A 10,674-nucleotide genomic window follows, 5' to 3' on the forward strand; every position below is an offset into this window, starting at 1 on the left:
CATCCAAATCCACTACTAAAAAGTAAATGGACACGGTCACATGCAATATAATTTACCCAACTATGAGTCGGGGTCAAATCCCACAGAGAACAATATATAGGCGATTAAGAATGTAAGAGAATTATCACTTGTTATGCAATGCCCAACACTAAGAATGGATTTGAGAAAATATTCATACCTAAATGCGGAAATGTAAACTAACCTAGAAAGCAAGTAAAGTGATCAATAGCTATAAGTATGGATGCATCAGGAATTACACTCAAGAAACGATCCAATGTATTTCACGATTTTACAAATATGAGAGAGTTTATGTTAATTAGCCACGGGTAATAATTCTATATTAGCTTCTTCCAAAGACTAACAAGACTTTTTAATTGAATTATCCCTAAAATAATTAAGAGATTAAGCATACTCGGATATGGCTACAAGTAGTTCAATCCTATCCCTAGGTAGAATCTATAAAATGAGGGTTAAAGCCTCAAGTTCTTGTTAATTAATCGTTCCCAACCCCAAATAATCTTTCCCAAAATTAATTTGGAGTTAGTGGGTGAGTCCTAGGGTTAGCTAATCCCTTTGGAAACATTAAAGAACAAGAATAATTAAAGAAACAATAACTCACTTCATACAAATCATTCAATACATAAGTACAACAAGATATTTAATCCATACTTTAAACAAGAATATTTCCATAAACAAGATTCAAGTGTGGATAAAATACTATACACTTAGATATTCAATACAAAGCAAGGAAATGAAGAAATGAACATAAATGGGGAAGAAATTCTCAACCAAAAGCTTCAAATGTTCAAGACCAAAGTGTGTGTGCAAACCCTAGCTTCCAAAACTTGTTCTCTCTCGTGTTTGAGACTGAAAATAAGCCCTTTATGCCAAAAAAAATCTTTTACAAATGAGCTGGTTTGGGTATTAAAGGGTTTGGGGCCAAAAAATGTGCAATGACATAATTGCCCAGCACTGAAGCACGATTTTCGCATTTGCGAACAAAAGTTTGCAATTGCGAACTTTGAATATACTGTTGACCTTCACATTTGTGATCAAGACTTCGCATTTGCGATCAAGACTTCGCATTTGCGAAGGGTGACATCCTAGTTTGACTTTGCATTTGTAAAGTCTTCTTCACATTTGCGAGCACTGCTTGATTGGTCCTTCTTTGCAATTCCGATGGGCTACTCGCAATTCCCATGACTGCTTTCTTCGTATTTCCCATAAATGTGTCGCATTTGCGACAACTAAGGCCATTTTCTAGATTTTCTTCTTTTCAGCTTCTTTTTGACTCGTTTCACTTGGTTTCATCAAGATCACTTCTAAATCACATAAAACCTGTAAATATAGAAGTAAATGACATTAAACACATGATTTTATCACTCAAACATAGCAAAAGTATAGGCTCAACGAAAAAGATAAGTTGGTAAAATACCAACTTATCACAGAACTCCTCAAAATAGGATCAATTAGGAAGGTAAAATACCCTAAGTGGTTGGCTAATGTAGTAGTGGTTCCCAAAAAAGGAAATAAATTAAGAATGTGCGTAGATTATAAAGACTTGAATAAATCATGCCCCAAAGACTCATTCTCGTTCCCCAATGTCGATCGCTTGATCGATGCCACGGTCGGCCACGAGATCCTCACTTTTCTCGACGCCTACTCTGGCTACAATCAAATTCAAATGAACCCAGAGGGCAGGTAAAAAACTTCGTTCATCATGAAGTATGGTACATACTATTATAATGTAATGTCCTTCGGGATAAAAAATGCAGGAGCTACGTACCAACGCCTAGTTAATAAGATGTTCGAACATCAAATAGGCCAATCTATGGAAGTTTACAGTGATGACACGCTAGTTAAGTCCATGCGCATAGAGGACCATTTGACTCATTTGTAGGAAACATTTGATATCCTTAGAAGCTACAACATGAAGCTCAACCCCGAGAAATGTGCCTTCGGAGTAGGATCGGGCAAATTTTTAGGTTTCATGGTGTCGAATAGGGGGATTGAGATCAACCCCGACAAAATCAAGGCCATTGAAGAAATCACAGTGGTGAACAATGTGAATGTCGTATAGTGGCTGACCGGGTAGATAGCGGCCTTAGGCCGGTTCATCTCGAGATCGTCAGATTGGAGTCATCATTTCTTCTCCTTAATCAAGAAGAAAAATAGCTTTGAGTGGACTCCGGAATGCCAACATGCTTTATAGGAATTGAAGCGGTATCCCTCGAGCCTTCTCCGAGATCATAATAGTGAGGCCGATGCACTCGCGAACCTAGGGTCGCCCGTCGAAGAAGATGACATACTCCCAGGTGCTGTCGTACAGTTGTCCAAATCGGTGATCGAAGAAGGCCAAGCCAAGATCAACTCAATAAGTCTAACATGGGACTGGAGGAATAAATATATCTACTACTTGAGAAACGGGAAGCTGCCCACAGACCCAAAAGAATCGAGGGCCCTACGAGCCAAAGCAGCTCGATTTTCACTCGACGAGAAGGGAACTCTATATAGAAGGACCTTCGACGGACCTCTAGCAGTATTCTTGGGACTGGAGGACACCAATTATGTACTTTGAGAAATCCACGAGGGCACTTGTAGAAATCATTCCGGCGCTGATTCTTTGGTTCGAAGGGTGATCAGAGCAGGCTACTATTAGGACAGCATGGAGAAGGACACCAAGGAATTCGTTCGAAGGTGTGACAAATACCAAAGGTTTGCGCCAATGATTCACCAACCCGGTGAACAGCTACATTTAGTATTATCACCATGGTCATTCATGAAATGGGGGATGGACATCGTCGTCCCCCTACCAACGGCGCCAGGTAAAGTTAGACTTATTCTTTTTATGACTGACTATTTCTCGAAATGGGTGGAAGCACATGCCTTTGAGAAGATAAGAGAAAAAGAAGTCATTGACTTCATCTGGGACCACATCATATGCCGATTCGGGATCCCCTCCGAGATTACATGTGATAATGGGAAGCAGTTCATAGGTAGCAAGGTGACGAAATTCCTCGAAGATCATAAAATCAAGAGGATCCTTTCAACGCCCAATCATCCATGTGCAAATGGACAGGCCGAGTCCACGAACAAGACCATCATCCAAAACTTGAAAAAGAGGTTAGAAAATGTGAAGGGAAAATGAAAGAGGTATTTCCCGAAGTACTATGGGCATACCGAACAACTTCGAATCCAAGCATAGGAGAGACACCGTTCTCTTTGGTATACGGATCCGAGGCTTCGATGCCGGTGGAGGCCGGGGAGCCAAGCGCCAGATTTCGACATGCCATCGAGGACTTGAACAGCGAGGCCATGACTAGAGCCCTCGAGCTACTAGATGAAAAGTGAGAGGCTTCACTAGTCCAAATGGCCGCCCAAAAACAAAGGATCGAGAGGTATTATAACAGGAGAACAAACCTCCAATACTTTGGAGTCGGGGGCTTAGCCTTAAGGAAAGTCACCCTCAACACTCGAAACCCAAATAAAGGGAAGCTAGGCCCAAGCTGGGAAGGACCATACTGCGTCCTCGGAGTAGTAGGCAAAGGGTCCTACAAACTTGGCACCATGGAAGGCGAGCAACTTCCATGCAATTGGAACATATCGATGCTCAAACGCTATTATTGCTAAGGTATAATATGTCTCATACTAATTTCTTACAGGTGTTCGATGGGAGACGGTGAAGCACCCATCGACCCGAAGACCTTGGGTTTTAAAACATGTGTTGCACTTTTTTTCCCTTTGATCGGGTTTTATCCCAGATGGGTTTTACCGGAGAGGTTTTTAATGAGTCAACATCTATATGCTACCTAAGTAGAACTCGACAAATATTCAAAGCTTCTCTTCGATCAACCTCAAATACTGGGGGCATCACCCCGGGAGGTCGCCTATTCAAAGAAATCGAACTATGCCTATAATGACCTCGATAGGAGAACGTTGTATTAGGCCAAACGGTCAAATGAACCGTGTCCATGTAGAATAATCGAGCCTCCAAAGGCAAAAAACATGTGCGCATATATCAAGTAATCAAAGAAGCCTCTCTGCTTATTAAAACGTTGTGTGCCTTAAAGACTTTTACTACTTTCACACAAAATGGCTCAAGGGCCAAAAAATCCTCGAACACTCGGGGACTACCATCGACAGTCAGCTCATCAAAGCCATCAAAAACTCGAATTTGTAAGACCTCAGTGAGGCAGCATCGAATTTGTAAGACCTCGACGAGGAATGCCCAAACTTATAAGGCCTCAATGAGGCAATACCGAGCTTATAAGACCTCAACGAGGCGTATTCAAATTTATAAGGCCTTAAAAAGGCATAACCTCAATATTAAGGCCAAGGCTACATATTCAAACTTATAAGACCCCTAAGAAGGCATACCCTCGATATAGACGCCAAGGTCACCGCACCCGCGGACTAAAGGCTACGACCAAACATAAAGACTACGGTCGAACTAAAAGGCTACAGCCAAATTAATGCGGCTCGGAGACGTCCGACTGCTGTCATATAACTAAAAGGCCTTCAAATACTTCGAAAATACTTCGAAAAGAACCGGTTAATCAGGCTACCTTTGGCATAAGCAAAGGAGCTTCAATAATATCAGCGCCAAACAATAAAAAGGCTTCGAAAACAATCAGCCTTCGATGAAAAGGTTTCGAAAACTCAGCCTTCGAGTGAACCTCCCGAGGTACTCAACTATCGTCACATATCGACTCATAATCGAGGTTCTCGTTTGAGCAGTCGAAGAGTCGGATGAACATAAAAAATGCCAAGGCATAATCAAAACTTCAAAAGTCTTTAGCCAAAATGAGGGAAAACTATAGTCATATTAGAGGTCGCATCGACCCAATCTAAAAAGATCCTAAGGGTCAATGTGTAAGAGCCTAAGGGCCAATGCGTAAAAGCCTAAGGGCGATCCAAAGAGCCTAAGGGCCGATCCAAAGAGCCTAAAGGTCGATCCAAAGAGCCTAAGCACCAATATGTTAAAAACTTGAGGGTCGATAGCCCCGGGTTGAAATTTGACTCGAGGAACGAACCCCGAACGGTCAATTGTTATCAATCATTCATCGATCATGAAAACCTAAGGGGTTTATATTATAAATACGACACATCGAACTAGTTATCAATAGGAATCAAAGTTTATTCCAAAAAGGCAAAAGGAAGACAAGAAATAACGAAAAACAAAGATCCTTATATATATATAATAAAGGTTCACAAAGACATATTTGCAAGGCTCATGCCTGGAGCCCTTACACAAAAAAGGAACAAATAAAAACTAATCCACCGCCGAGGTCACTTGACCAGACGGAGCTCCCTCAGAAGTTGTGCCTTCATCGGCTTGGCCCTCGACCCCTGGAACATCAACGGCCTCCTCCCCCTCGGTGACTTCACCTTCATCTTCATCATCCTCCGAGCCACTGGCCGAACCACTGGCTGAACCATCATCGGAAGAAAGCAGAGTTGTCGATTCTTCCTCTAGGGCCTTCACCCTCTCGATCTCAGTAGACAAATCGATGCCCCCTGCATGTACATCCTCGAGAGCCTTTCTCCGAGGTCTTAATCGGGCACGCTCCAGGGCTCGAGTCAGTTCAAGATCGGCCTCTTAAGATACCCTCTTGGCTCGAGCATTCACCGCAGCAGCATCTTCTCAATACGAGGATATGAGCGCATCGTCTTCGTACTTGGCTGCAGATAGCGCAGCGACCAATTCAGCATGGAGATCCTTGTACTTACGACTATCCGCCCTTGCATCCTAAAAATGATGCTCAACCGAGGTAAACTTCCCCTGTAGGGTATCTCTCTTGGAGGCTATCTCGTCCACACGTTGTTTGAGTCAGAGAATCTCGATATCCCTGGCTCTGAGCCCCTCCTTCATTAGGATATCTTTCTCCTCAAGCTGCAAAAATCAACCCAAAGGTTTTAAATGCTAAAGTCGGACAAGCACGAAAACAAAAACATATGAAGACTGTCTTACCTACTCAGGAAGATCGGTCCGCTCTCAAGACACCGTCTCCAAACGAGCCCGAAGGTCATGAATTTCTTCCTCCTTTTTGGTAAAAAGAGCTCTAAGCCCGTCAACCTCTGATGAGAGCCTCTTACACTTTTCCTCACGGTGGGTCAACTCAGCTTGGGACTTAGCAAAGGCGTGATTGTAAAGCATTACAGCCTGAAAGCATAAAAGAACAGAATCAGAAAGATGAGGATCAAAGCTCAGAGCATAGTCGATGAAAGATTACCTATCTGCGGAGCCTCTCGGTTTCCTCGAAAGTGAGCGAGGCGTTAAGCTCGGGGTTTTCTTCGACCCCAGCGAAGAATCCTTTAAACATGTCATCCCCCCCCCCCGAGGGACGCCCCCACATCAGAAGTCTCTCTATTATGGGCATCCCGTATCTCCCTCGAAGAAAATGCTGGACCCAGCGGAGAATCACCCTCATCAATAACTCCGGCTGGATCGATTAGGGCCTTCTCTTGCCTCCGGGAAGCCTCAAAACTGGGCTCCCCTAACTCACTTACCAAATGCCCCTCGACTCGAGAAATGTTTTGGCCGTCGACCGGCTCAGGGACATCATTTGACCCACCCTCGAGAGCCTCTTCGGCCCGAGGTGGGACAGCATCAGCAACTTCTGGTTTGCAAGCCTTTGGCTCAATAGCTATCGGCTCAACAAGGTCCGAAGTAGTCAAGCTTCCTTTTCCCCCGTGTGCTAGCGGGGAGTCATCTTTCTCTTCACCCCCAGCTCGAGGAATCGACCATGGGCTTTTGAACTTTAGCCTTCTTCGGCTTCGGGGACTCAGCTGGTGATTTTTTCTTTCTCTTTTTCTCCTTAGCAGGCTTCAGGGTATCTGCTTCCCCAGGCGGGGGTTCCCTCATCAAAACGGCGTCTCCAAGGCCTGCATAAGCACAAAGGGTGAGAGTACTATCAAGAGATATCTTCTCTAAGGAGCTCGAGTATGGCAGAAATAAAAACTCACCATGGTTTTTGGCCTCCCAATGGGTCTTAGCCAGATCACGCCACATGCGCTTCACATATGGGCAGGTCGAATCGAGTTGTCGGACCCAACCCAGGAGATCCTTGACAGCACCGGGGTACCACTCAACAGCTGCATCATCGAAAGGAGTTAATTTGAAGGCAAGAAAAGATATCCTATTAGCAAAACATGTTTACCTACGTTTCATATTCCATTCCTCAGGGAATGGCATTTTCTCAACAGAGATCAGGTCCAAGGTCCTAACTCGGACAAAGCGGCTCATCCACCCTCGGTCCTTGTCCTCATCAATGCTAGCAAAAAAGGCCTTCGGGGATCGACATTTTAACTTAATCAGGCCACCTCGATAAAGTCGGGGGCTATACAGTCTAATCAGATGATCAAGGGTAAAAGATACCCCTCGACCATGTTCGAGAAATACCTAATCAGATAAACGATGAGCCAGAATGATGGATAGATTTGTCCAAGCGTCACCCAATATTGTCTGCAGAAATCGAGGATCACCAGGTCTATCGGTGGCAAAGAGGCTTCTACCGGGCCTAAGGTGAAAGGATATGTGTATACACTAAGAAAATTGGCTTTGTGTTTGGTTATGTCTTCTTCGCATGAAGGAATCTCTACTTGCATCGCCTCCCCCCAACGCAGTCAACCTTCACTTTCTCAGTTTCAGTTATTAGACTGATGTATCGAGACATAGGTTCGCCTCGTCCCGGAACAAAGGAAGGTTTTTGACCTGGAAATCAGAAGATATTTCACAAGGCCCGAGAATACACTCCTCAATACGAGGTGGTACTACCGTTTTTCTCTTAGACGAGCGTGATGATGAAGGGGCTTTCTCCTTTTGGGAACAGTTTTAGAGGTTTTTGCCATTCTTGCTGTAAAATCTCATAAGGAGAGGAAGAAATCGGTTGAGAGATGAACACAAGGATGAAGTGAGCGTATAAACACAGTTGCTAAGGATCCGAATATATTGTTAAAGGTAAAGGTTTAAGGAATGAAGGATTGAGGAATTTATAGGGATAAGTCATATTTAAGAAGGTAAAAGGACAGCCAACTGCCATTTTCAATTTAAAGCTTTTCGAGAAACGTACAGGCATGGCTTTTGCACTTTTTTCTATCACATCAATCACTGACCTAACGTGACTGGCATCATGATGGGGACATCGAAGAGTCAAAGAATTCAAATCGTTTCTTATCATTTCATTCTAAGAAATGCGGGGACTATCTATATACGGTCAAAACCAGGGAAGGCCGATTTTAAGGTTTCTATGGAATTTCAAGCCCGGCCTCGATGGGCTCGAAGCACAGTCTAAGGATCGTCCCCGAAGCACTCGCCTCGATAGGATATATCGAAGACTCATCACAGCGTACCTCGAGGCAGCATGAAAATCAATGACCGTCATGGAAAGGCAGGAAATTCCCGAGGGCACGTGATTAGAACTCACAGTCTGCGAGAAATAGTACAAATCCATACTGAGCTACTATACAGTTGTACTAATAGCATTTCCTCGTCATTATTAGATGTGTACTATGTTGAGATTCCCCCCTCCTATATAAAGGGGACCCTTGTCATTTTGTAACACAGATGAATATTGAATACAATAGAACATTCTCTGCTTTTCTTGCCTAAACGTGCTCAACAATTACTCTATAGATTTATTGCTTGTTCATTTACTGTTCACTTATTGTCCATTATTAACCGCAAAAGGCTATCTTCAAGGCCTTTGATATCATTATTTCTTTATCAATTTTTCATTATTAACTGCCCTAACTGGACCTCGAGCCCTCTGTTCCAGCCAGCTCGAGGCCTAGTCCTTCATCAACATTGGTTTGCATATCATATTCTCTTCATTTACTCTTAGCATATATTGCATAACAACTAGTATTGAAATAAATCACATACTTTTAGAACCACAAAATCAAATATAATTGTTAATACCATTTTCAAGGTAAACAATATCAACATCTAGATGTATGCACAAATACTCATAATTAAGCTCTCGCTCCCTCGAGTAACTTGCAGGTTCTTAATTTATCCTTAGGACCCGTAGTTGTTCAGACAACGACTCATCTTCCTTGGATCTTGCTTCTCTTTCCATTTCAGCATACTTATCAATTCATAAGGCATCCTGACCTTAACGGGTGTGGCGAAAGTGGATTCTGCTATGGTATATATGGGTGGAACATATCGCTCATGGTTGGCGGTGTGTGCTGCGGGTATATATTGCATATCAGTATTTGCGAAGGTGACATTGTCACGAGGGGGAGTTTGGACCAAATTGATTGTGGTTGGTAGATTTTAGGGAGCTTGAACATAGTTGGGAATATAAGGCATGTGTATGGGAGGGTTTGGTGGGTTTGCGGGGGTAACTGGTGGTATGACCTGGGTTATGGCGGGGTCTATAGTACAAATGGCGGTATTTGGGGTATTGGCAGGTTGCCTAGTTGATGAAGGAAAGTGGTCAAGGATTGAATCTAGTCATGGAAAATAGGGTGGTTGTAGAAGTTTCGTCACGGCTAGATGTGCCAATTCCCTCCCCGGAATCTCCTCCCAGACTCTCCTCATTTGGACCTTCTTCAGGCTTCCTCAAATTCTTTCGACATCATGATAATGATACTCCAGCTCATCTTCCGGATCCTCCTCTGGTTCCTCTTCAGACTCAATCTGTATGTACTCCACTATCTGATTGTCATCATCAGGTGGTGATATCATATGATCAACCGATCCTAGGACTACCTGTTGGTGGATGGTAGAGGTGACAAGGTAGTGAGGTAGAATCTCGTGGTATACTTGCAAAACTCTCAAATCTTCCAACCCGGCTAACCCCTCCCAACTCGGCGTGGCCAGTTGATCCTCTTCAGAAATCCACACAAAGTACTCCCGCGTACACTATGCTTTTGGTCCCATACCCATCGTGATCAAATCACTCCACTCATCTTGAAGCCATCTTACTCTCGAAATTGGGATTTTTCCATTGTAATCGTCCTCATACAAAGCCATTCAGGACTACAGGGGTATGTCTTAGACCAGACCGAACTGCCTTAGGACTCTCAGCGATGCATATGGCTGAATTCCTTCCAAACCCATCAACTCAATGAAATATTTCTTCAAACCCCTCACGATTGCTCTGCCGCTTAGTCAAGAAAACTTCCAGTTAACAAAATTTCCATTTAGGTTAGTCAAAAATTCCCACCATTCTTTTTTACCATGTTGTGTTCCCCAGTGCCTCATTCTCTCTTCATGAATACGGATCACATTGCTGGTGTCGACAAAGTAATTGATGGTCGTCTCTCTTTGAAAGAAATACTTTGTATCCTATATTTGCAACAACAAGTTACAACCTTTAAAGAAGCCATATCCCCTCGAACATGCTGATAGTGCCCTGCATATCTCTGCCAACAGCATCAGGACAAGAGTGACCCATAAATTCCTCCAAAATATGGCCAAGACCAGAGGCAACACATTGATGTTGATCCGCCCATTTCACTATGGAAAAACTAGAAATCCCAACAATGTCAAAGAGAAGGTCAAAGGGTGGAGGTTCTACCACTTTTCCCTGTCACATTGAAATTCTTCATGATGCAGGTCATAGCTTTCTGGATGTCCAAATCTATCTAACAGTTGGTCTAGCTTATCCACCTGTGTTCAACGTTCCTTAGTTTCATGTTGTTATTCAATCCCAATACATAGAG

Source organism: Nicotiana tabacum, chromosome 16, assembly GCF_000715075.1.
Source record: "Nicotiana tabacum cultivar K326 chromosome 16, ASM71507v2, whole genome shotgun sequence".
Classification (NCBI taxonomy): domain Eukaryota; kingdom Viridiplantae; phylum Streptophyta; class Magnoliopsida; order Solanales; family Solanaceae; genus Nicotiana; species Nicotiana tabacum.